This window comes from Heterodontus francisci, chromosome 7 (assembly GCF_036365525.1).
Source record: "Heterodontus francisci isolate sHetFra1 chromosome 7, sHetFra1.hap1, whole genome shotgun sequence".
In the NCBI taxonomy this organism is placed as follows: domain Eukaryota; kingdom Metazoa; phylum Chordata; class Chondrichthyes; order Heterodontiformes; family Heterodontidae; genus Heterodontus; species Heterodontus francisci.
In genome coordinates, this window is record NC_090377.1 from 13472742 (window position 1) to 13496655 (window position 23914).

The 23914-nt window shown below is 44.6% G+C and overlaps 1 protein-coding gene across 3 annotated transcripts in view; it reads left to right on the forward strand.

Annotated features, from left to right (window-relative positions):
* Window positions 1-23914, forward strand: part of cfap65 (cilia and flagella associated protein 65) — a 473759-nt gene that overhangs the window by 328794 nt on the left and 121051 nt on the right. The gene's annotated exons all lie outside the window — the stretch shown is intronic.

The window sequence follows — 23914 nt, forward strand, 5'->3', positions numbered from 1 at the left end:
GTGCCTTGGAGAATAGAATGGGACCACCAGTTGGTTTCCAACTTCTGATCACCACCCAGTTCACCTTGTGTGTCAGGAAAAGGACAGGGTTGTGCATGGGTGTCTTGTCCTTCACAGCCTTTTAACCTGCTGGAACTGTTAAAACACAGAGGCGAATGATGTTTCACTGGTGTAAAGTACAGGAGGGTGACGAGATGACCATCTCTACAATTCCGTAAATCCCCCTGTGATAAAAGGACAAGAGCGGAAAGGAGGCAAATTGGAAAGGGGAAACAAGATTTGTTTTGCCTGTTACACAGTAACACTCTGTCAAGGTGGCAGCACTCCAAGTACACAGATTTGCACCCTGTCCTCTGTTCATTGTTGTGTCTGACCATGGAATCACAGCACTCCAAGTTCCTCAGATTAGCCGGGAAAACTGGGCTTGTGGTTCAAGGTTTTATTTTTTTTTCCAGATCTCTCTCTCTCTTTGTAAGCTGACGCGAAGGAATGTCGAAACAGAAACAATTGTACAGATAGATAGCTCTCCAATGACAGGCCACCTGAGCTCTGATACTCGTGTTGCTTGCTTAGCAGACCACTAACATAAGGTGAAGGCTGTTCTTAAAGGGGTATGTGTCCATGCATTTGGAAAACTCGGCTACTTAGGTTTGACCAATATATTAGATCACCTCAGTGCATCTTCGCTGGACTTGCAGGTTATATGAATGTGCCAGAAATAATCGTGAAATCATACAACACAGATGGAGGCTATTCAGCCCATCGTGTCTGTGCCATCTCTCCTTGAAAGAGCTATCCAACTAGACCCACTCCCCCTACTCTTTCCCCATAGCCCTGCAAATATTATCCTTTTTAAGAATGTATTCAGTTTCCTCTTCTTGAAAGTTGTTATTTTATGCTCAGTTATTCTCACACCCTCTTTCCTCCCCCTAAAAATAAGAATGGGTGCAGTCTTTAAGTTTCTCTCTGATAGCACAATGTGTCATGATTTCTTTGCATTGTGCTGCAGGGTGATGGGACAAGAGTTTATACCAGTAACACCACACAGAGCCTGAACCATGAGCAAGTTACCTCAGCGGACGCTTTCTAGTTTGGCCTCATATTGTCAGACCTTTGAACTGGTTGCTTCGATGACATGAGCAGGCTAAATATCAATCATTTCTTCTCCTGATTGGCTAGAAATCTAGGCTTTGCTACAAGTTCATGAACTAATCAGATTGGCTAGAAATCTAGGCTTTGCTACAAGTTCATGAACTAATCAGAGACCATTTTTTGTTTTAGTTTTTATATGTATAAAATAAGGTTGAGTTTACCTCCAAGTTGGGTAATGGATCATTGAGCTCGAACTTACATCCAGATATCCTAATGACCCCTAGAGCAATTTTAACCAAATGTAGCTGACTGTTTATTTAAGATTTTAACTGGTTTAACATGTTATGTATCAGTAAATCTATGCCCGACTGCTGTTAGTGATTCTTCAGTGTTGTACTTAAATAAGTGACCAGCTCAGGGAGTTACAGAATTCCCTAGAGAAGTCAGCAGTGTAAGGTTTAATCTGCTGTAAATACTGCATAAACAGCAAGCGTCTCCTTTTCCCCCATGCACCCCATTCCCAGTCCCACTTTTGTGAGGAGCAGCTTGTAAGTGAAAATTTTAAGAGGCACAGAACTTTACCAGAATGATATTGGAGTTGAAAGGGTTAAATTATGAGGACATGTTGCATCGACTAGGCTTGTATTCTCTCGAGTATGGAAGATTAAGAGGTGTTCTAATTAAGATGTTTAAGATGATTAAAAGAATTCATAGGGTAGGTAAAGAGAGAAACTATTTCCTCTCGTGGGGAAGTCCACAACAAGGGGCATAAACTTAAAATTATAGCTAGGGGTGATGTCAGGAAGTACGTCTTCATACAAAGGGTAGTGGAATTCTGGAACTCAGTCCCACCAAAAAAGCTGTTGAGGCTGGGTGTCAATTGAAAATATTTCGAGAAGAAAAATTTGGATTTCTATAATGTCTTTCACACCCTCAGCACATCCCAAAGCATCTTACAGCCAATGAGATGTTTCTGAAGTCACTGTTTTAATGTGGAAAATGAAATTGATAGATTTTTGTTAGGTAAGGGTATTAAGGGTTGCGTAATAAGAGTTAAAATACGGATCGGCCATGATGTAACTGAATGGCGAACAGGCCTGAGGGACTGAATTACCTCCTCCAGTTCCTATGTTTCTAGAACACGAGCTCAGTGGTCACCGAGGTTTTCACCAGCCTTTGCAGCAGTTGTTAATTTTTTTTTTTACCCCTAGCTCCTTTCACTGATGTTTTTTCTAGAAAGAGAAGAGACTGAGGGGGAGAAGGTGGGTTGGGTTGGTGGGAGCTGATCTGTTGAAAAAAGAGGATCGGTTTGTCAGACCCAATGTCCTTTTCTGTTCCCAAAAAATTCTTATCTTCTCAGGATTAATAAGAATGGAAACAGGATTAAATTGACATTGAAACTGTAACAACGAAGAACCAGTTATGAAGGTCTACATTGCTCTATAATAACTTTTCACAAATGTGTTGCCAACTGACCTATATTTTGACCAAGGAATATATTTTTTTAAACAAGTGAAGAAAACAGATGAGGGGATCTAGGGGTTGCTAATTGCAGCTGTAATGCAGGGTTAGCAGGTTGAGAAACTGCGTTTCTACCAGGGGTCAAGCTTGGCAGCAGATATCCAAGTTTGGCAATAGAGTGAACGAGAAAAGAAAATCTGGAAAAGTCGAATTTCTGGCAGGTGAGAGCTGAGGGACAGTGAAATCAGGAAATACTGATCGGTGCGAAAATTGCTGGGATGGTGTAGGTTGGGTCCAAGCTGGAAGTGGAAAATTCCAAAATACCTGTTCCACAAAGATCGTACTGAGGTTAGAACTCGGAGGTGACATTTCTTCAAAATAAAATCTAGAACTTGCAATTGTAGCTTGGTAATATAATTTGCAAGTGACGCAGTTGATATTAAATGGTAAACTATTAAACTTGGCTTCAAATAACACATAAGCACTATGTTTGTTTTTTAGAGGAAGTCTCACTGTGGGGACCCGTTTTTTAAAAAAAAATGTAAAACTGTGTTAATTAATATAAAACTTGTTTTTTTTTTTGGTTTATTCTATTTTAATTTCAGCTAGTAAACTGCCTGTGGCACTGGGCATAGTCAATTGATGAATGATAACTTTTTTTTTAAGACAAGAAGGCTAGGGAGTTGGGAGACAAATTTCACAAACTTATTCCACAGTACCTTTTACTGGCCAGAACCTGCAACTACATCATTACAGACAAGTGTTTACATACAGAATTTCCATTCTAAATGTTTGCATAGGCAGTTTCAATGTTAAATGTTGCATAACAACATAATCAACAGAAGGTGTGCAAGATCTCTAATACTACATGGGTTTCTATATATTAAGTGTTAGGCAGCTGGCTTGGAGGAGTTGCGGTGTCGGACAGAATGAGGGAGGTGGTTTACCCGTAGGGGAGAAGTGGTCATCAGATCATGAGATGTTTGAGCAGTTCTGTCTATAAGTAAATTCTGCTGCCATGCACAACTTTTCCCAAGCTGTTTTCCTATTGATGTTTAATAGAGTTGTTCACAATTGAGAGGGGTTTTGATAGAGTAGGTGGGAAGAAACTATTACCATTGGCAGAATGGGCAGTATCCAAAGAGCACAGATTTAAGATAATTGGCAAAAGGGCCAGAGGGGAGATCAGAATTGTTTTTTACATAGCGAGTTGTGATGATCTGAAAGGGCAGTGGAAGCAGATTCAATAATAGCTTTCAAAAGGGAATTGAATAAATATTTGAAAAAGAGAAATTTACAGGTCTATGGGGAAAAACTGGAGGTCAGAGGGTTCTGGGGGGAGGGGCGTGGTGTGGCACCAACCAGCATAATGGGTTGAATGGCCTCCCTTTGTGATGTATGATTCCGTGTTATACACACAGCTTTTCTTGATCTCTTCCCCCACTGATGATGATATCTCTATCAGTTGTTATTTAAATGGAATGTCAGCTCAAGGGCCCAATCCTGAGAGTCGCTAGTCATAGCCCAATCCTTCGCTGCGCTTTTAATTCCATCTTTCCAAGGGACTCCCTCTATAATAAGACTCCTCCATCACCAAGGGATTCCCAGTGGCCAGGTTCCCTTGTCCAGACACATTTCTGTCCATTGTGCTAGTGCTTGCCCGAGGATTGCCGTACAGATTGTGTGACTGGAAAGCTCCATTTGAAACAATTCTCAGAAGCATTTCTCATACAGCGCCCAGTACGCTGGATGGCAGATACTGATATCAGACCAGCCGTGTGTGTTGTGTTTATTTGCTTAATTGTGTCACTCCAATAAGCATGGTTTCCTTTTCAAACTGAGTGCCAGGAAATCGCTCTCTGTAAAAATACCCTCCATTATTAAAAGTTCAGATACAGTATGAGTTTTTTTTATATGGACGACCTTGTACCTTTTCTTTATTGCACTATAATTTCTGCTACCCTTGTCTGTACACTCTGAGCTATTTGCTCTCTCTTTAACCAGACAATTTCCTATTTGAAGTTCAAATGTTAAACCCCAGTCAGCTACTGCAGTTGTATTTCCTCAGGGCATGCTGCCTAAATAAAATGTGATTTTTCTTTCTATCAGCAATTTTTTCCACTTCTCTCCATAGTGCGCCTCGAACTCTGTGGTCAGCCATTCCATTCCGCTTTTCCTGTAGGATCCTGCTCCACCTTTGCGACCTCCTCTATGAGACTCCACTTTCCACACCTCTAGGACCTCCTCAGTGGGATCCTGCTCCACTTGCCCCATCTCTGGGACCTCCTCTATGGGACTTCGCTCTACTTGCCCCAGCTTTGGGACCTCCTGTATTGGACCCTGCTCCACCTGCTCAACCACTAACTTTCACAAAGGCTTGGCATCCATTTCCTTCTTCTGAAGCAATCACCATTCTTTTCTTTGCCCTGTCTTCCTCCTATCCGTGTCCTCCTGTTGCCCGCCCCATCGTCCTCTTGGCCTCACCACACCCCATTGTCCTTTTTTTTATTTGTTTGGGGGATGTGGGCATCACTGGCTTGGCCAGCATTCATTGCCCATCCTTAATTGCCCTTGAGAAGGTGGTGGTCAGCTGCCTTCTTGAACCGATGCATTCTTGGGGTGTAGGTACACCAATAGTCCTGTTAGAAAGCGAGATCCAGGATTTTGACCCAGTGACAGTGAAGGAACGGCAATATAGTTCCAAGTCAGGATGGTGTGTGGCTTGGAGGGGAACTTGCAGGTGGTGGTGTTCCCATGCATCTCTTGTCCTTCTAGGAGTTGAGGTTGCGGGTTTGGAAGGTACTGTGGAAGGAGCCTTGGTGAGTTGCTGCAATGCATCTAGTAGATGGTACACACTGCTGCCACTGTGCTTCGGTGGTTAAGGGTGTTAATGTTGAAACTGGTGGATGCGGTGCCAATCAAGCGGGCTTTTTTATTATTCATTTATAGGATGTGGGTGTCGCTGGATAGGAAAGCATTTATTGCCCATCCCTAATTGCCCTTGGGAAGGTGGTGGTGAGCTGCCTTCTTGAACCGAAGCAGTCCATGTTGGGGAGGTCCATCGACAGTGCTGTGAGGAAGGGAGTTCCAGGATTTTGACCCAGCAACAGTGAAGGAGCGGCAATATAGTTCAAAGTCAGGATGGTGTGTGGCTTGGAGGGGAACTTTCAAGAGGTGGTGTTCCCCCCATGCATTTGCAGCTCTTGTCCCTCTAGGTGGTAAGGGTTGCGGGTTTGAAGGTGCTGTCTAAGGAGCCTTGGTGTGTTGCTGCAGTGCATCTTGGAGATGGTATACACTGCTGCCACTGTGCGTCGGTGGTGGAGGGAGTGAATGTTTGTGGATGGGGTGCCAATCAAGCAGGTTGCTTTGTCATGGACGGTGTCGAGCTTCTTGAGTGTTGTTGGAGCTGCACCCATCCAGGCAAATGGAGAGTATTCCATCACACTCCTGACTTGTGCCTTGTAGTTGGTGGACAGGCTTTGGGGAGTCAGGAAGTGAGTTACTTGCTGCAGGATTCCTAGCCTCTGACCTGCTCTTGTGGCTACGGTATTTATATGGCTATTGCAGTTCAGTTTCTGGTCAATGGTAACCCCCAGGATGTTGATAGTGGGGGATTCAGCAATTGTAATGCCATTGAATGTCAAGGGGAGATGGTTAGATTCTCTTTTGTTGGAGATGGTCATTGCCTGGCACTTGTGTGGCGCAAATGTTACTTGCTACTTATCAGCCAAGCCTGAATATTGTCCAGGCCTTGCTGCATTTCTACACGGACTGCTTCAGGATCTGAGGAGTCGTGAATGGTGCTGAACATTGTACAATCATCAGCGAACATCCCCACTTCTGACCTTATGATTGAAGGAAGGTCATTGATGAAGCAGCTGAAGATGGTTGGGCCCAGGACACTACCCTGAGAAACTCCTGCAGTGATGTCCTGGAGCTGAGATGATTGACCTCCAACAACCACAACCATCCTTCTTTGTGCTAGCTATGACTCCAACCAGCAGAGAGTTTTCCCCCTGATTCCCATTGACTCCTGTTTTTGTAGGACTCTTTGATGCCAATACTCGGTCAAATGCTGCCTTGGTCAAGGGCAGTCACTCTCACCTCACCTCTTGAGTTCAGCTCTTTTGTCCATGTTTGAACCAAGGCTAAAACGAGGTCAGGAGCTGAGTGGCCCTGGCGGAACCCAAACTGAGCGTCAGCGATCAGGTTATTGCTGATCAAGTGCCACTTGATGGCACTGTTGGTGACACCTTCCATCACTTTACTGATAATTGAGAGTAGACTGATGGGGCAGTAATTGGCCAGGCTGGACTTGTCCTGCTTTTTGCGTATAGGATGTACCTGGGCAATTTTGCACATTTCCGGGCAGATTCCAATGTTGTACCTGTACTGGAACAGCTTGGCTAGGGGCGCGGCAAGTTCTGGAGCACAGGTCTTCAGTACTATTGCTGGAATGTTGTTCAGGCCTGTAGCCTTTACAGTATCCAGTGTGTTGAGTTATTTCTTGATATCAAGTGGAGTGAATTGAATTGGCTGTAGACTGGCATCTGTGATGCTGGGGACTTCAGGAGGAGGCCGAGATGGATCATCAACTCGGCACTTCTGGCTGAAGATTGTTGCAAGTGCTTCAGCCTTATCTTTCGCACTGAGGTGCTGGGCTCCCCCATCATTGTGGATGGGGATATTTGTGGAGCCACCTCCCCCAGTTAGTTGTTTAATTGTCCTGCACCATTTACTGCCGCCCTCTGTCGTCCTCCTGTCGCCCTCTGTCGTCCTCCGGCCCCCCTCTGTCGTCCTCCGGCCCCCCTCTGTCGTCGTCCGGCCCCCCTCGTTCATCCTTTGGTCCCACCCGTCATCCTCCTCGCCCCCCCCCCCCCCCCAGTCGACCTCCTGGTCCCCCCTCCGTCGTCTTCTTGCACCCTCCATCATCCTCTTGCTTCCTTCCCTGTCATTCTCCTGGCCCCCACGCCCACTTCCCCAGTCATCCTCGTCCTACCCCTGCCCCCATCGTTGTTCTCTTGCCCCGCCCCCAAGTCGGCCTCTTGGCCCCCCACCATTGTCCTTTTGCCACCAACCCCCCCCCCCCCGCCCTAGTCCTCTTGCTCCCATCCTCCTCTTGCCTCACTGTGCTCCTCTTGCCATCTCCCATCCTTCTCGCCCTCCCCTGTCCTCCTCCTGCCCTCCCCTGTCCTCCTCCTGCCCTCCCCTGTCCTCCTCTTGCCCTCCCCTGTCCCCCTCTTGCCCTCTCCTGTCCCCCTCACTCTCCCGTCCCCCTCTCTCTCCCCTTTCTTCCTCTACCCCCCCCCCCCCACCCCATCCCCTGCATCCTCCTCTTCCCTTATCCTGATCGTTCCTTCTCTTTCTCAAGGTCCTCACCTCATGGATATCTTTCCCCAAGCCATCACCCCCCATTTTTCTCTTCTCCCTTCTTCTTTTCTGAAGCTTGAAAACTGGGAAGCTTCATCCTCAGCTCTTCAGACTGCCCAGGTTGGACAGCTCATCATTGCAAAAGGCTGCTGCTGAGTTGTGCAGATCAACCATTCAGGGAGCTGCTTTACCTAGTCCTGCAGGCCCAGGAGTTTAAAGGGCTGCAGCTGACCTGTTTGTCACAGAAACAGCTCGTTTCTTCACAGTTTAAGTGCACAAAGCTCATTTCAACTACTGTTATTTTTGGCTTCCAATAAAGTTGGCTTTGTACGCTTAATATGAGAACAAGCAGGGGTTGAATGAAAGGAGCGCAAAGGCTGGATTTGGTCCATAGAACATAATATAGAATTTTACACTACAGCATCATGCCATTCGGCCCAACAAGCCCATGCTGGTGTTTATGCTGCCTCCTCTCCCTCTCACCCTATTAGTATATCCTCCTATTCCTTTCTTCCTCACATACTTATCCAGCTATCCCGTAAATGTTCTATGCTATTCACCTCAACTACCCCACCTGGTAGTGAGTTTCTCATTCTTAATGTGTGTTACATCCTCCTGTATTATGTCACAGGGAAACCGAACTCGGGGCCTTCCTATTCTGTTTGGCTGGGCAACTCAATGTATAAACTCACTGAGCCATTGCGGGAGGTCAGAGGTGACTTTGGTACTGAGCTCTACAGACCCGGGAAGTAAGAATGACAATTGCGGAGGCATTGGCCTTAATTTTTCAGTCTTCCTTAGACTCGGGGATGGTGCCAGAGGACTGGAGAATTACAAACATTACACCCTTGTTCAAAAAAGTGTGTAAAAGATAAGCCCAGCATCTACAGGCCGCTCCGTTTAACTTCGGTGGTGGAGAAAATTCTAGAAAAAATAATTCGGGACAAAATTAATAGTCACGTGGACAAATGTAGTTTAATTAAAGAAAGCCAGCATGGATTTCTTAAGGGAAAATCATGTTTAACTTGCTGGAGTTTTTTGAAGAGGTAACAGAAAGGGTTAATGAGGGCAATGCAGTTGATGTGGCGTACAGGGACTTCCAAAAGATATTTGATACAGTGCCACTCAACGGACTTGTGAGCAAAGTTATAGCTTGTGGAATAAATGGGACAGTGGCAACATGGATACGGAATTATCTGCGTACAGGAAACAAAGAATAGTGGCTAATGGATCTTTTTTGGGCTGGAGAAGGGTTTGTAGTGGAATTCCCCAGGGGTCAACGGTGGGACCCTTGCTTTTCCTGATGTATATTAATGACCGAGACCTTGGTGTACAGGGCACAATTTCAAAGTTTGCAGATGATACGAAACTTGGAAGCATTGTGAACTGTGAGGAGGATAGTGTAGAACTTCAAAAGGACATAGACAAGTTGGTGGAATGGGCAGACAAGTTGCAGATGAAGTTCAATGCGGAGAAATGTGAAGTGATACATTCTGGTAGGAAGAACATGGAGAGATAATATAAAATAAAGGGTACAATTCTAAAGGGGGTGCAGGAGCAGAGGGACCTGGGTGTATATGTGGATAAGTCATTGAAGGTGGCAGGACAGGTTGAGAGAGCAGTTAATAGAGCATACAGTGTCCTGGGCTTTATTAATAGGGTCATTGAGTACAAGAGCAAGGAAGTTATGTTGAACATGTATAAGGCACTAGTTCAGCCTCAGCTGGAGTATTGCGTCCAGTTCTGGGTGCCGTACTTGAGGAAAGATGTGAAAGCATGAGAGAGGATGCAGAAAAGATTCATGAGAATGGTTCCAGGGATGAGGAACTTCAGTTATGAAGATAGATTGGAGAAGTTGGGACTGTTTTCCTTGGAGAAGAGAAGTCTGAGAGGAGATTTAATATTGGTATTCAAAACCATGAGGGGTCTGGACAGAGTAGATAGGGAGAAACTGTTCCCACGCATGAAAGGATCGAGAATGAAAGGGCACAGATTTAAAATAATTGGTAAAAGAAGCAAAAGCGACATGAGGGAAAACTTTTTCACGCAGCATGTAGTTAAGGTCTCGAATGAACTTACTGAGAGTGTGGTGGAGGCAGGTTCAATCGAAGCATTCAAAGTGGTATTAGACAGTTATATGAAAAGGAAGAATGTGCAGGGTTACGGGGAGAAGGCGGGGAAATGCACTAGGTGAAATACTAACTAGGAGAGCCGATAGGCTGAATTCCCTCCTTCTGCGCTGTAACAATTATGTGATTCAGTTCTATGATTCTGTAATGCTCCAGATGATGTGTTAGCTGGAACAGTGTTAAGAGAATTGACCTCAAAACCTCCAGGATGGTCGGAACACAGGATTTGCGAGACAAGAAAAGACACTGCTCTATTTGCATAGAGTCACATCAAATGTACAACACAGAAACAGGACATTCCACCCAACTTGTCTATGCTGGCGTTTATGCTCCACGCAAGCCTCTTCCATTCTCTCTCATCTAACCCCATCAACATACCATTCTATTTCTTTCTCCCTCATGTACGTATCTAGCTTCCCTTAAGTGCATCATATTTTATAAAATTCCTTTAGAAACCATAAACCAAAAGCTAGCCAACCAATCTAACCCCACCTTCCAGCACGCGGTCCATAGCCTTGCTTACAGCACTTCAGGTGTATGTCCTTTTTAAAGAATTGAGGGTTTCTACCTCCACCACTGTTCCGGCAGTGAATTCCAGACACACACCACACTCTGGGTGAAAAAGTTTTTCCCTCATGTCTCCTCTGATCCTTCTACCAATCACCTTAAATCTGTGCCCCCTGGTAATTGACCTCTCCGGTAGGGGAAGCAGGTCCTTCCTGTCTGCTCTATCTAGTCCCCTCATAATTTTGTACACCTCCATTAAGTCACCCCTCAGCCTCCTCTTCTGAGGAAAACAACCCTAGCTTATCCAATCTTTCCTCATAGCTGCAACTTTCATGCCCTGGCAACATTCTTGTAAATCTCCTCTGTACTCTCTCCAGAGCAATTACGTCCTTTCTGTAATGTGGTGACCAGAACTGTACACAATACTCCAGCTGTGGCCCAACCAACGTTTTATACTGTTCCAGCATTACATCCCTGCGTTTGAATTCTGTACATCGGCCAATAAAGGAAAGCATTCCATATACCTTCTTCACCACTCTATCTACCTGTCCTGCCACCTTCAGTGACCTGTGTTCATGCACGCCAAGGTTTCTCATTTCTTCTACCCCTCTCAATATCCTCCCGTTTATTGTGTATTCCCTTGCTTTATTTGCCCTCCCAAATGCATTACCTTACTTTATCATTCAAATCTTTACTGTACATGCATAATAAGATTTAAATTTCTTCTCTGCATTTCATGTCTTAAAAAAGATGATTGTGAGGTCTTTTTATGATTCTCAATGTCTGTTTCACTTATCAATCGCCCTGACACTTGGTACCCATTTATAGCAGCTATATAGATATATGTTTCTCATCTGTTGGGCCTGTTCCCTCCCTCCTGTGTGCATTTCACATAAACCCAAACCCAGAATTGTAACACTCTGCATTACTAAGATGAGACTAGGTTAGTTCACCTTCTACCAGCCTGATAGTCACATGAAGCAGTGATAATGGAGTTGCTGACTAATTATAGCAATCAGTCTCTATTGTTTAGTCTACAACAGATCCAGGCATGAGACGAGGAAAATCCCAGTGGTGGAGAGTTTTGGGAGCCATAGTTCCTCCTGAGCATGCTACTGTTACCACACAAACGTCACCTGGTCCAGGTTGCTAAAGGAAGTGGGGGTGGAGATAACGGAAGGGCTTGCCATAATCTCCCAATCTTCCCTGGATACGAGTGCCAGAGGATTGGAGAGTGGCAAATGTGACACCCTTATTCAAGAAAGGGTGTAACAACATTCATGGAAACTGCAAGTCAGTTAATTTAACATCAGTAGTGGGTAAGGTTTTAGAAACAATAATCAGGGGAAAAAAATCAACAGACATTTGGAGAGGTTTGAGTTAATTAAGGAGAGTCAGCACTGATTTGTAAAAGGCAGATCATGCTTGACTAATCTAATTGAATTTATTGATGAAGTAAGGTTGATGAAGGGAATGCAGTAGATATTGTCTGTATGGATTTTAAGGAAGCGTTAAAGTGCTACATAAAAGGCTGGTTAACAAAATTGAGGCTCATGGAATAGGAGATTTAAGCGTTCAATTGGATAAAAAAATTGGTTTAAGGACAGAAAACAGCGAGGTGTGGTAAATGGTTGCCTTTCAGACGGGAGGAAGGTAGTTAGTGGTGTTCCGCAAGGTCAGTGCTAGGACCACTGCTTTTTCTTTGCTATTTCTAAATGACTTGGATCTTGGAATGCAGAGTATAATTTCAAAATTTGCTGAGGATACCAAATTTGGTGGAGTGGCAAACAATGAGGATGATATGAACCGCCTCCAACAGGACATAGATAGGCTAGCAGAATAGGCATACGGGTGGCAGATGGAATTTAATACTGACAAGTGCAAAAGATAAGGCTGAAATATTTGCAACAATCTTCAGCCAGAAGTGCCAAGTGGATGATCCGACTCTGCCTCCTCCTGAAGTCCCCAACATCATAGATGCCAGTCTTCAGCCAATTCAATTCACTCCACATGATATCAAGAAACGATTGAAGGCACTAGATACTGCAAAGGCTATGGGCCCTGACAACATTCCGGCAATAGTACTGAAGACCTGTGCTTCAGAACTTGGCGTGCCCCTAAACAAGCTGATCCAGTACAGCTACAACTCTGGCATCTACCCTGCAATGTGGAAAATTGCCCAGGTATGTCCTGTACACAAAAAGCAAGGCAATTATCGCCCCATCAGTCTACTCTCAATCATCAACGAGGTGATGGAAGGTGTCGTGAACAGTGCTATTAAGCGGCACTTGCTTAGCAATAACCTACTCAGTGACGTTAGGTTTGGGTGCCACCAAGGCCACTCAGCTCCTGACCTCATTACAGCCTTGGTTCAAACACGGACAAAAGAGCTGAACCCGAGGTGAGGTGAGAGTGACTGCACTTGACATCAAGACAGCATTTGATCAAGTATGGTATCAAGGAGCCCTAGCAAAACTGGAGTCAATGGAAATCGGGGGGAAAACTCTCCACTGTTTGGAGTCATACCTAGTGTTAAGGAAGCTGGTTGTGATTGTTGGAGGTCAATCATCTCAGCTCCAGGACATCACTGCAGGAGTTCCTGGGCCCAACCATCTTCAGCTGCTTCATCAATGATCTTCCTTCAATCATAAGGCCAGAAGTGGGGATGTTCACTGGTGATTGCACAATGTTCAGCACCATTCGCGGCTCCTCAGATATTGAAGCAGTCCGTGTAGAAATACAGCAAAACCTGGACAATATCCAGGTTTTGGCTGATAAGTGGCAAGTAACAATAGCGTCACACAAGTGCTAGGCAATGACTATCTCCAACAAGAGAGAATCTAACCATCTCCCCTTGACATTAAATGGCATTATGATTGCTGAATCCCCCACTATCAACAACCTAGGGGTTGCCATTGGTCAGAAACTGAACTGGAGTAGCCATATAAATACCATGGCTACAAGTGCGAGTCAGAGGCTAGGAATCCTGAGGTGAGTAACTCACCTCCTGATTCCCTAAAGCCTTTCCACCATCTACAAGTCATAAGTCAGGAGTGTGATGGAATACTCTCCACTTGCCTGGATGGGTGCAGCTCCAACAACAAGAAGCCCAACACCATCCAGGACAAAGCAACCCGCTTGATTGGCACCCCATGCACAAACATTCACTTCCTCCCCCACAGTGGCAGCAGTGTGTACCATCTACAAGATGCACTGCAGCAACGCACCAAGGCTCCTTAGACAGCACCTTCCAAATCCGCGACCTCTACCACCTAAAAGGACAAGGGCAGTAAATGCATGGGAACATCACCACCTGAAAGTTCCCGTCCAAGCCACACACCATCCTGACTTGGAACTATATCGCCGTTCTGTCGCTGGGTCAAAATTCTGGAACTCCCTTTCTAACAGCACTGTGGGTATACCTACCCCATATGGACTGCAGCGGTTCAAGAAGGCGGCTCACCACTACCTTCTCAAGGGCAATTAGGGATGGGCAATAAATAAATGCTGGCCTAACCAGCGACGCCCACATCCCATTTTAAAAAAAAATGTTAGGTGTTGCATTTTGGCAGAAGGGATAGGGTGAGACAATATAGACTGAATGACACAGTTCTAAAGAGATTGCAGGAACAGCGGGACCTGGGGGGTGCATGTGCATCGATCTTTTAAGGTGGCAGGACATATTGAGTGGGTGGTTAGCAAAGCATATAGGGTCTTGGGGTTCGTAAATAGAGGCATAGAGTAAAGAAGCAGGGATGTTATGATGAGCCTTCGTAAAACTCTGGTAAGGTCCCAATTAGAATATTACGTCCAGTTCTGGTCACCACACTTCAGGAATGATGTGCTGGTCCTTGAGAGGGCACAGAGGAGATTTACCAGAATAGTTCCAGGGATGTGGGATTTTAGTGCAAGGTTAAGTTGGAAAAGCTGTGGTTGCTCTTCCTGGAGAAAAGGAGATTTGACAGAGGTGTACGTTATGACAGGCTTAGATAAGTTAGACGAGGAAAACTGTTCCCATTAACTGATGGAACAAGGACTTGAGGACACAGATTGAAGGTTTTGGGCAAGGAGTGCAGGGGCGATGTAAGGAAGAACTTATTTACACAACAGGTGGTAATGACCTGGAACCTGCTGCCCATGAGGGTGGTGGAATGGGAGACAATCAATGATTTCAAAAGGAAATTGGATGGGCACTTGAAGGAAATAAACTTGCAGGGCTAGGGGGATCGAGCGGGGGAATGGGACTGACTGGATTGCTCCGAGAAGAGCCATCATGGACTTGATGGGCCGAATGGCCTTCTCCTATGCCATAAATGACTCTATGACATCATCTCTTAAATTGCACGTTTACTGCATCCCAAAATGTTACATTAGGGTGAGGGAATCAGTCAGGCTTCCCACTACTGATGGCTAACCAGTGCCAAACTGCTGGAATGTATGTATTTGTGGATATTGGATCACGTCAGGATGACATTTGGTTTGGATACTTCCATATTTAACTACCCTGATGACACTTACTTGAGAGAAAGAAGCTGGGGCTGTTCTGTTTCGTAAAGAGAATGTTGAGAGATGATTTGATAGAGGTGCTCAAAATCATGAGGGGTCTGGACAGAGTACGTAAGGAGAAACTGTTCCCGTTGGTGAAAGGGTCGAGAATCAGAGGACACTGATTTAAGGTGATTGGCAAAAGTAGCAGCAGTGACACGAGGAAAAGCGTTTTTGTGCAGCAAGTGGTTAGGATTTGGAATGCGTTGCCTGACAGTGTGGTGGAGGGAGATTCAGTCATGGCTTTCAAAAGGGAATTGGATAATTACCTTGAGAGAGAAAATTTGCAGGGCTACAGGGAAAAGGCAGGAGAGTGGGATTAGCTGAGTAGCTCTTACAGAGAGCCAGCAGGGACACGATGGGCTGAATGGCCTATTTCTGTGCTGTAACCATTTTATGATTCTAACTTGTACTGTCTAGCACCTTTCACCACTTTAGGATGTTCCAAAGTGCTTTGCACAAGTACACAAAATACTTTGAAAGTGTTGTAGCCAATTTGCGCCCAGCAAGGTCCCACAATGACCACATAATCTGTTTTGGTGATGTTGGTTGAAGGCTAAATACTGGACAAGACACTTGGGAGAACACCCCTGCTGTTCTTCGTAATAGTGGCATGGGATCTTTTGCAATCCCCTAATGAAGGCTCGATCTAACATCTCATCCAAAAGATGGCTCCCTCAGTCCTGCCGTGAGACTTTCAGCATAGAATCTGTGTTCAGGGCTAGGGTTACATATAGTGAATAGCCATTTTGACTAAGCATATTCAGTGTGAGTCAATGTTTTCAGCTTGGGGGGATTTGAAAGCCCAAATTTGCCTTGTGAAAGAGCTAGGAAGGAGATTAATTATGGTTGGCTCCCGGGCTGGCAATGCCTTGAACTTAAAGTTCTCATCCCTGTGTTCAAATCTTGGCAAGGCCTAACCACCCAGTCTACCCTATTTCTGTAACATCCTTTAGCCTATCATCCTTTGAGATAGAGTTTGAGAGTCATTTATGGCACAGAAGGAGGCCATTCCACCCATCGAGTCCATGTCAGCTTTCCACAGAGCTATGCAGTCAGTCCCACTCGCCAGCTCGAGCCCCGTAGCCCTGCAAGTCTAGTCCTCTCAGGTGGCCATCCAATTTCCTCTTGAAGTCATTGATAGTCTCCACTTCCACCACCCTCGTGGGCAGCGAGTTCCACGTCATTACCACCCACTGTGTAAAAAAAGTGCTTCCTCATATTCCCCCTGCATCTTTTGCCCAAAACTTTCAATCTGTGATCCCTAGTCCTTATACCATTTCTTAATGGGAACAGCTTTTCCTTACCTAACTTATCATAGCCTGTCACAATCTTGCATACCTCTATTAAATCTCCCCTCAATCATCTTTGTTCTAAGGAGAACAAGCACAGCTTTTCCATCCAAACCTTGTAGCTAATATCCTCCATTCCTGGAACCATTCTGGTAAATCTCTGCATCCTTTCAAGGACCCTCACATCCTTCCTGATGCATGGTGACCAGAACTGGACAAAATAATCCAGTTGGAGCCTAATCAGAGCTTTACCTCTGCACTGCTCCAATTCTGACCTCTACTGCCTCCTTGATATTAATCGCCCCACCATTGCCAGTCGTGCTTTCAGCTGTCTAGGCTGTAAGCTGAGGTACTTCTCTGTAATCATCTCTGCCACTCTACCTCTTCTCCTTTAAGATGCTCTCCTCAAAGCCTACTTCTTTGTTCAAGCTTTTGGTCACTTGTCCTAATCTTTTATCTGATAACGCTCCTGCGAAGCGCTTTGGGACATTTTACTATGTTAAAGGTGCCATATGCAAGTTGTAATAACACCTTCACATGTTAGTTTTCAAACTTTTCTCTTTCGAGGACACCCTGCCAACATTGACATAGTCCTGGGGGGACCCCCTGCTGATATTGACAGTCTTGGGGGTCAAGAAAGGCCTCATCAGTTTTCCAAAGGAAAGAATAACTGTCATTGTAGAAGATGTTCTTATTCATGTGCAGCTACAGAGGGGACATGCTAATAAGTCAACGACTACTGACATCGGATGATCCCTTGGACTGTCTTAGCATCCCTCTGGAGCTTCAAGGGTCTGAGGACCCCAGTTTGAATACCCAGCACTCGTGAGAGGGTCACGTTCTATCACCTTGACGACACACATTAATAACAACATGCACGACTCTGGAGTCTACATCTAGCAGTCCAGTCAGACGCCCCAGATATCCATTTTAAATCACAAGATGATTTTAGGCCTCACGTTAAACTAGGAGGAAATGCAGACAGAATTGGACCTCTTCTTAGTAAACCTTCAAGTATATTGAAAGAAGATGCAAGTTTTGAAAAGTCGAAAGAAGTGGATGCTGTGGAGCTCAGCACCAAAAAAACTGGTTATAAAACTGGAAGGAATAAGCATGAAATTGATGAGCCTCAAGGCTAGAGATTGAAAAGTTCTTTATTTCACCACCCACTCCGGGGAGTGGTTGATAGATAGTAAAGGTACTATTCCTTGTGGAACTGAGCCTAAGGATCAGCAAAATCTCCAAGTGCTTCTTTGGCTGTGCTACGTTACCTTATCTCTGGTTGTTGCTAGAGTTGCTACACATGCCCTCAAGCTAGGCAAAGGGAATAGAAGTCAGGCATTGTTCATGATTCTGATCAATGTCTAGTGGCCCCTGCTGTAAAAAAGGTAAGTGAGCCTTTACTTCAACATTTAAAGTGGCTGATTTCTTTAACATGATCTCACTGTGAATTCTAGTGTCAGCCATGGCTCAGTTGGGCACACTCTCACCTCCAAGTGAGGTCATGGGTTCAAGTCCCATTTCAGAGAATTTGAGCATAAGGTCTAGGCTGATGTGCAAGCGCTAATGCAGAGGGAGTGTCGCCCTGTTGGAGGTGCCTCTTCCAAATGAGACATAGGCCCGATCTGGCCCACAAGTGGATGTAAAAGATCTCGCAGCGCTAATTCGAAGAAGAGCAACGGAATTCTACTAGTGACCTGAGCCAATATTTATCCCTCAGCAAACATCACTATATAAAGATTATCTGGTCATCTCATTGCTGTTTATAGGATCTTGCCGTGCATTATTGGCGGCTGCATTTTCTACATTAGAACAGTGACTTATGCTTCAAAATGTAGCTTCATTGGCTTGAAAGTGCTTTGGGATGTCCTGAGGTGGGGAAAGGTGCTATAGAAAACCAAATTCCTTCCTTCCTTCCTACTATGCAGTCTCTAGTTTTAAAAGGGCACCAAAGTGATTGTATATTCTTCTGTCAATGTTTATCGAACACTGCAGCATCGTCAAAATGCTTAATTTTGTCACACATGTGGTCTTATTAACGTGTTGTCAAGGTGACAGAACATGATGGATGTCTGTTCGCCCTGCAGTGATTAGGACGATGCCCTTTTAAGACTAGTTCAGTCTATAATTGTACTGATTTCTCTTCCTCCGTCTTTTTTAAAATCTAAGTTCAATTTTTAAAAAAAAATTAAATCACGTTTTGTTTATTGCTGCAGTCAGAAGTGAGGGAAAACTCAAACCTTACTTTATTCTATCTGTCTTTCTTTCGATGAATCGGACACCCGTCCAGAACAAAAGGGTTTTGTGATGATGTGAAAATGTCCGCAATGCTCAAGGTCCCTGGTGCATCCTTTCACTGAACTTTATGTATAATTCCCTTACTGTGTGCTAGCAGTGGGGTTGTGGGGAGGGTTGGAGGTTGGTAGGAGAGCCGGCCAATGTAGCAGAATGCTTTTAATTCGTCTGTCTCTGCTGTTTGTAAGTTTATTGTGAGCTGCGGCCTCTCGGTTTTTTTTATATATATATAAATCGGTAAATATCAGATTGTGTTCAACCCCTCCTAAAGTCAATATTTGCGTTATATTTAATTATAACTTAACGAGCAGCTATTTGCAGAGTCTGTTTCTTTTTGGTCTAAATGGGAGCGTTTATCTGAGGGGAGTGGGTGTGTGTTTGGTGACTCACTGGTGCCAGTGGCTGTCAGACCGATGCACACCCACTGTGTCAACTTAATCCTCTATTTCAGTTTTTACAGCGGGTAAACTGTGGCACAGTTTAGCATTGCGCAAAGAGAAGAAAAAAACAGGGCAGGTTTGTGTGCATGGAGCCCCTACTCGGAGCAGCCCTGGCCTCTGATTAATGGCCAAGTGACGTCATTTGGCCAGGTATTCACACTGCTGGCAGTGAGAGCCCGATTTAGACCTAGGTTTCCTTTTTTAAAAAAAACTATTTATTATTCCAGAAAGCCCTTCCACCACTCCCTCTTCCTTACACTTTCCAAAAAAAAACTACCCCTTCACAGATAACAAAATAATTTTCCAAAAAATTGTGTTAGGTTTATATTTTTTAAAAAGCGCATTCACACACACTGGAAGTAGCTACAGTCACCCATCTCTATAGTTAAAAGGTTGGGGTCACCAAGGTGAAGCATCTTTTTTTGCAGAAACTTCTTTCCGGTGAGCAGAGGCAGAAATTGCAGCATGACCTGCGGCACGGAGACGATTCTGTGCAGCCATTCATGCAGGTTGCTGCTTACGTGATCTAATCAAGGTGTTTAGGAATCCATTTGAGGTGTTTAAGAATCTGACTGGGGGCTTCAAGTATCTAAATGTGAAAGATGATTAGAGGATTTGATAGGTTCGATAGAGAGAAACTATTCTCTCTGGTGAGGGGAGTTCAGAATAAGGGGGAATAAGCTTAAATTTAGGGCTAGATTATTCAGGGGTGATGTCAGGAAGCACTTCTTCACGCAAAGGGTAGTGGAAATTTGGAACTCTTCCCCCACAGAAAAGCTGTTGGGGCTGAGAGTCAGTTGAAAATGTTAAAATTGAGATTGAAAGATTTTCGTTGGGTAAGTGTATTCAGGGTTGTGAAACCAAGGCGGGTAGATGGAGTTAAGATACAGATCAGACATGACCGAATTGAATGGCGGAACAGCTGGAGGGGCTGAATGGCCTCCTCCTGTTCTTATGCTCCAAGGTTTAATGTGAGTTCGTCTCTGGTGCATTTCAAACAGTTCCCAGGAGAAGAAAAGATTGCAATGAAGCAAGCAGCGGGTCTGAATACTAGTTTATTTACGGACCCACGCTAGTGCTCCCCACAATTAAGACAACAACACCCCTCCCCACACTAGCCTCCCCCACCCCCCCAACCCCCAGTCCACCTCTGGCTGTGACCTGAAAGAGCTAGGTTTTTAACAGTCCTTAATTGAGTTGTAAGATGAAGTGCTCTCTTCTCACACCACTCATAAAGCTAGCAGGTCTTGCTTGTCTATCAGCCCATCAGCTACTGTGCTAATAACTAAAATTTGAGTAAAATATGCCAAGGCACTTCACAGGAGCTTTATCAAACAAAATTGGACACTCAGCCACATGAGGAGACACTAGGGCAGGCGACCTAAAGCTTGGTCAACCAGCTCGGGTTTAAGGAGCATCTTGAAGGAAGAAAGGGAGGTGCAGAGATTTAAGGAGGGAATTCCAGAGCTTATGGCCCAGGCAACTGACAGCACAGTCGCTAATGGTGTTGAAAATCGGGAACGTGCAAGAAGCAAGAATTGGAGGAGCACAGAGATCTCGGAGGTTGTGGAGCTGAAGGAGGTTACAAGGTGGGGTGAGGCCATGGATGGATTTGAAAATAACAATGAGAATTTTAAATGAAGGCATTGTTCAACTCAGAGGCAATGTAGGTCAGCGAGCACAGGGTGATGGACGAATGTGGGTTTGTGTGAGTTAGGATATTTTGAATGAGCTTAAGCTTATGGAGGGTGGAAGACAGGAGGCCTGCCAGGAGTTTGTTGGAGTTGGGCAATGTAACAAGAGGTGGCAGCAAGTTGGCTGAGTGATGGCCCGGATATGTAATTGGAAGCTCATCTTGGAGATACGACACCAAGGTTGTGAACGGTTGTGGCAAGTTCGCCTGACTGGTTTCACGGTTACTTTTCCTGGAAGCCGCAGTGCAAAATGTAATTGATTTGCCTCTGACTTCTGCCACTTTTGAACATAAAAAGAAAGAACTTGCGTTTATACATCATGTGCCATTCACGACCGTAGGACGTCCCAAAGCACTTTACAGCTAATGAAATAATTTTTAAAGTGTAGTTGCTGTAGTAAAGTAGTTGCCTTGACATGATACACAGATCAAGTGACACTTAGCAACATCGGCAGTGAATTTGGGTGTCATTGTCTTTGTCTGATGTTAAGTGCCTGCCACCTTAACGCGTCACACTACCCCCAGGACTCCAGCCTCCACTACACTGTGCGGGACACTACTGAAATAGGGGGAAAAAAGAAGTTTCAATCGGATGTAAGCCCCTTCTCCTAATAATCTATAATTCTCAAACTGGAATGTCTTCCTTCAAGATCTTAACATTCCTGAATGTTTAAACCTGGGCACAAGAGCTTTACAATGTAATTTGCCACTAGCGCTCATTCCTCCATGCATGACCTGCCCCCATATTCACCCGTGTAATGTCCCAGTAAAAATTCTGTTTATGTTTTTGTGTGTGTGTAATAAATCATTAACGAGACTGAGGCGTCTTGCTTTGATGTTCCGTCAGTGACTGTGTGTTAGCTGGAGAGTTGAGCTCAAATGCTGAGAAACGGGTAAGAGGCTAATAGTGTAAGATTAATCTCCAGGGCCAGATTAAAATCAATAACCCGAACCGCGACTGCCACAGATGGGAAGTTACAGACCCACAACTACTGGACAGACATCAAATAATAACCTCATGCAGTTTGCTAAGAGACCTGCAGAAATGCAGCAATAATATTTAGAAAATGCTTCTTTTTCTGTCTGTATTCCCGACACCCTCCACCCCCCATTTAATATACGGTGATGGTTTAGAGACAGGGGTAGGAGGTGCAAATAGCTCAAGAGTAGTACAAGCCTGCAATCCCCCTCTTTGGTGAGCTTTTTAGGTGCTGGGGTGGGGGATGGGGAGGCGAGAGAGAAGAGGTGGGGTGGCTTATCCTCTGAGGAACGGAGAGATTGTTTGAGGATGTCACCCACCTTCTACCCCCTACCCACCCCATACAGCTTGTCCACCTCCCAATGCTGGTTAGAATGTGGCATGGGCATGCTCCAGACAAGGCCATCAATTCGGTACCTTGGTCAACAATAACTTGCATTCATATAGCACCTTTAATGTAGTAAAAAGTCTCAAGGTGGGACACAAATGTGTAATCAGACAAAAATTGACACCGAGCCAAAGAAGGAGACATTGGGACAGGTGACCAAAAGCTTGGTAAAAGAGCTAAATTTTAAGAAACGCCTTAAAGGACGAGAGGAACGCAGAAAGGTTTAGGGAGGGAATTCTAGACTTTAAGACCCAGACAGCTGAAGGTACAGCTCCCAGTGTTGGGGCTAATGAAATGATGATGCACAAGAGGCATGGAGGAATGCAGAGTTCTTGGAGGGTTGTATGACTGGAGGAGGTTGGATAGGGGTAGGAATGGGACGAAGCCATGAAGGGATTCGAAAACAAGGATGTGGATTTTAAATTGGAGGCGTTTCCGGACAGAGAGCCAGTGTCAGTCACTGATGGGTAAATGGGATTTGGTGCTTTGCATCAGAGAATTGGGGAGAAAAAAGCAATATCAGGACAGTGAGTAACTCCTGAGAGGAAAATAATCACTCTGCTTTGTTGACAAATCTCTCATATTTTGGATTGTGCAGAAATCACCAGCAAAGCTTTTGAAGCGTGAACCATACCTGTGGGTGATTGACCCCGGTTACACAAAAAGAGCAAGAAACGAGAAAAGGCCATTCAGCTCATCAAGCCCAATCTTTCTGAAGACCATGCACAATTTACCCTCTTGTGGATCCTCGGAGTTGGACATAATTCGCACCCACCACCACATTCCCCCCCACCCTCGATCTGAGAGAAAGTTCATTGTAAATTTCTGTGTTCCCTGATCCTCAAAGGTAATTGGACAAAAACCCTAGAATGTCTAACCATTTGCATTCCACCATTGATGCCTCCAGGGCCCAGCACCACAGGAATGATCATGTTCCATAGAATAATTGATCATCTCTGTCTATACTTATCCCCATAACCTTCAATCCTGCTCTTAACCAGATAATTATGAGTTTTTATTTTGAACTGTTAATGGACAAAGCTTTTGGTCGGAGCCTTTTGTGACCAATTTACAAGTCTTGGCGGGAGGGATGGAAATTCTAATGTCTAGTTTAGCTTGATGCTTGTTAATTTTGTTCTTGTATCATTTAATTTTGCACTCATAGTCCAAATTAAATTGTCCGGCTACACCTCTGATGTCTCTCCCTCTACACATTTTAAAGGCCTGAATCATAATTCCACATCAGTTGTTTCAGCAATGAAAGTATTCCTTGTTTAGTATGTGAGTTGCTGCTGTTGAATATTGTCCATCAGCATTCTTCATGTCTGGAAGAGCATAGGAGTAGCCATTCTTGAACCTGCTCCATACATTCAGTTTGATCATGGCTGACCAGTACCTCAACTCCGTTTACCTGTCTTAGTTCCATATCCCTTGATACCCTTATCAAAAAAAAAATGAATGATCTCAGTCTTGAAAGGAGGCATCAGACTCCACCAACTATAGCCTTTTTGATGAAAGAATTCCCGATTTCTACGACCCTTTGTGTGTAAAGTTACATCCTGATTTCCTTCCTAACTGGTAAGGTTACCAATCTTCTAGGGTAGTCGTGAGATATCCAGGAATTCAAGAATAATCTCCAGGATACTATTGCGAGCAAAACTTGGGAGAAGAATTTTTGTTTGTTAGTTGTAAAAATATTGGCAGTGGGGAAGAAAAGGCTATT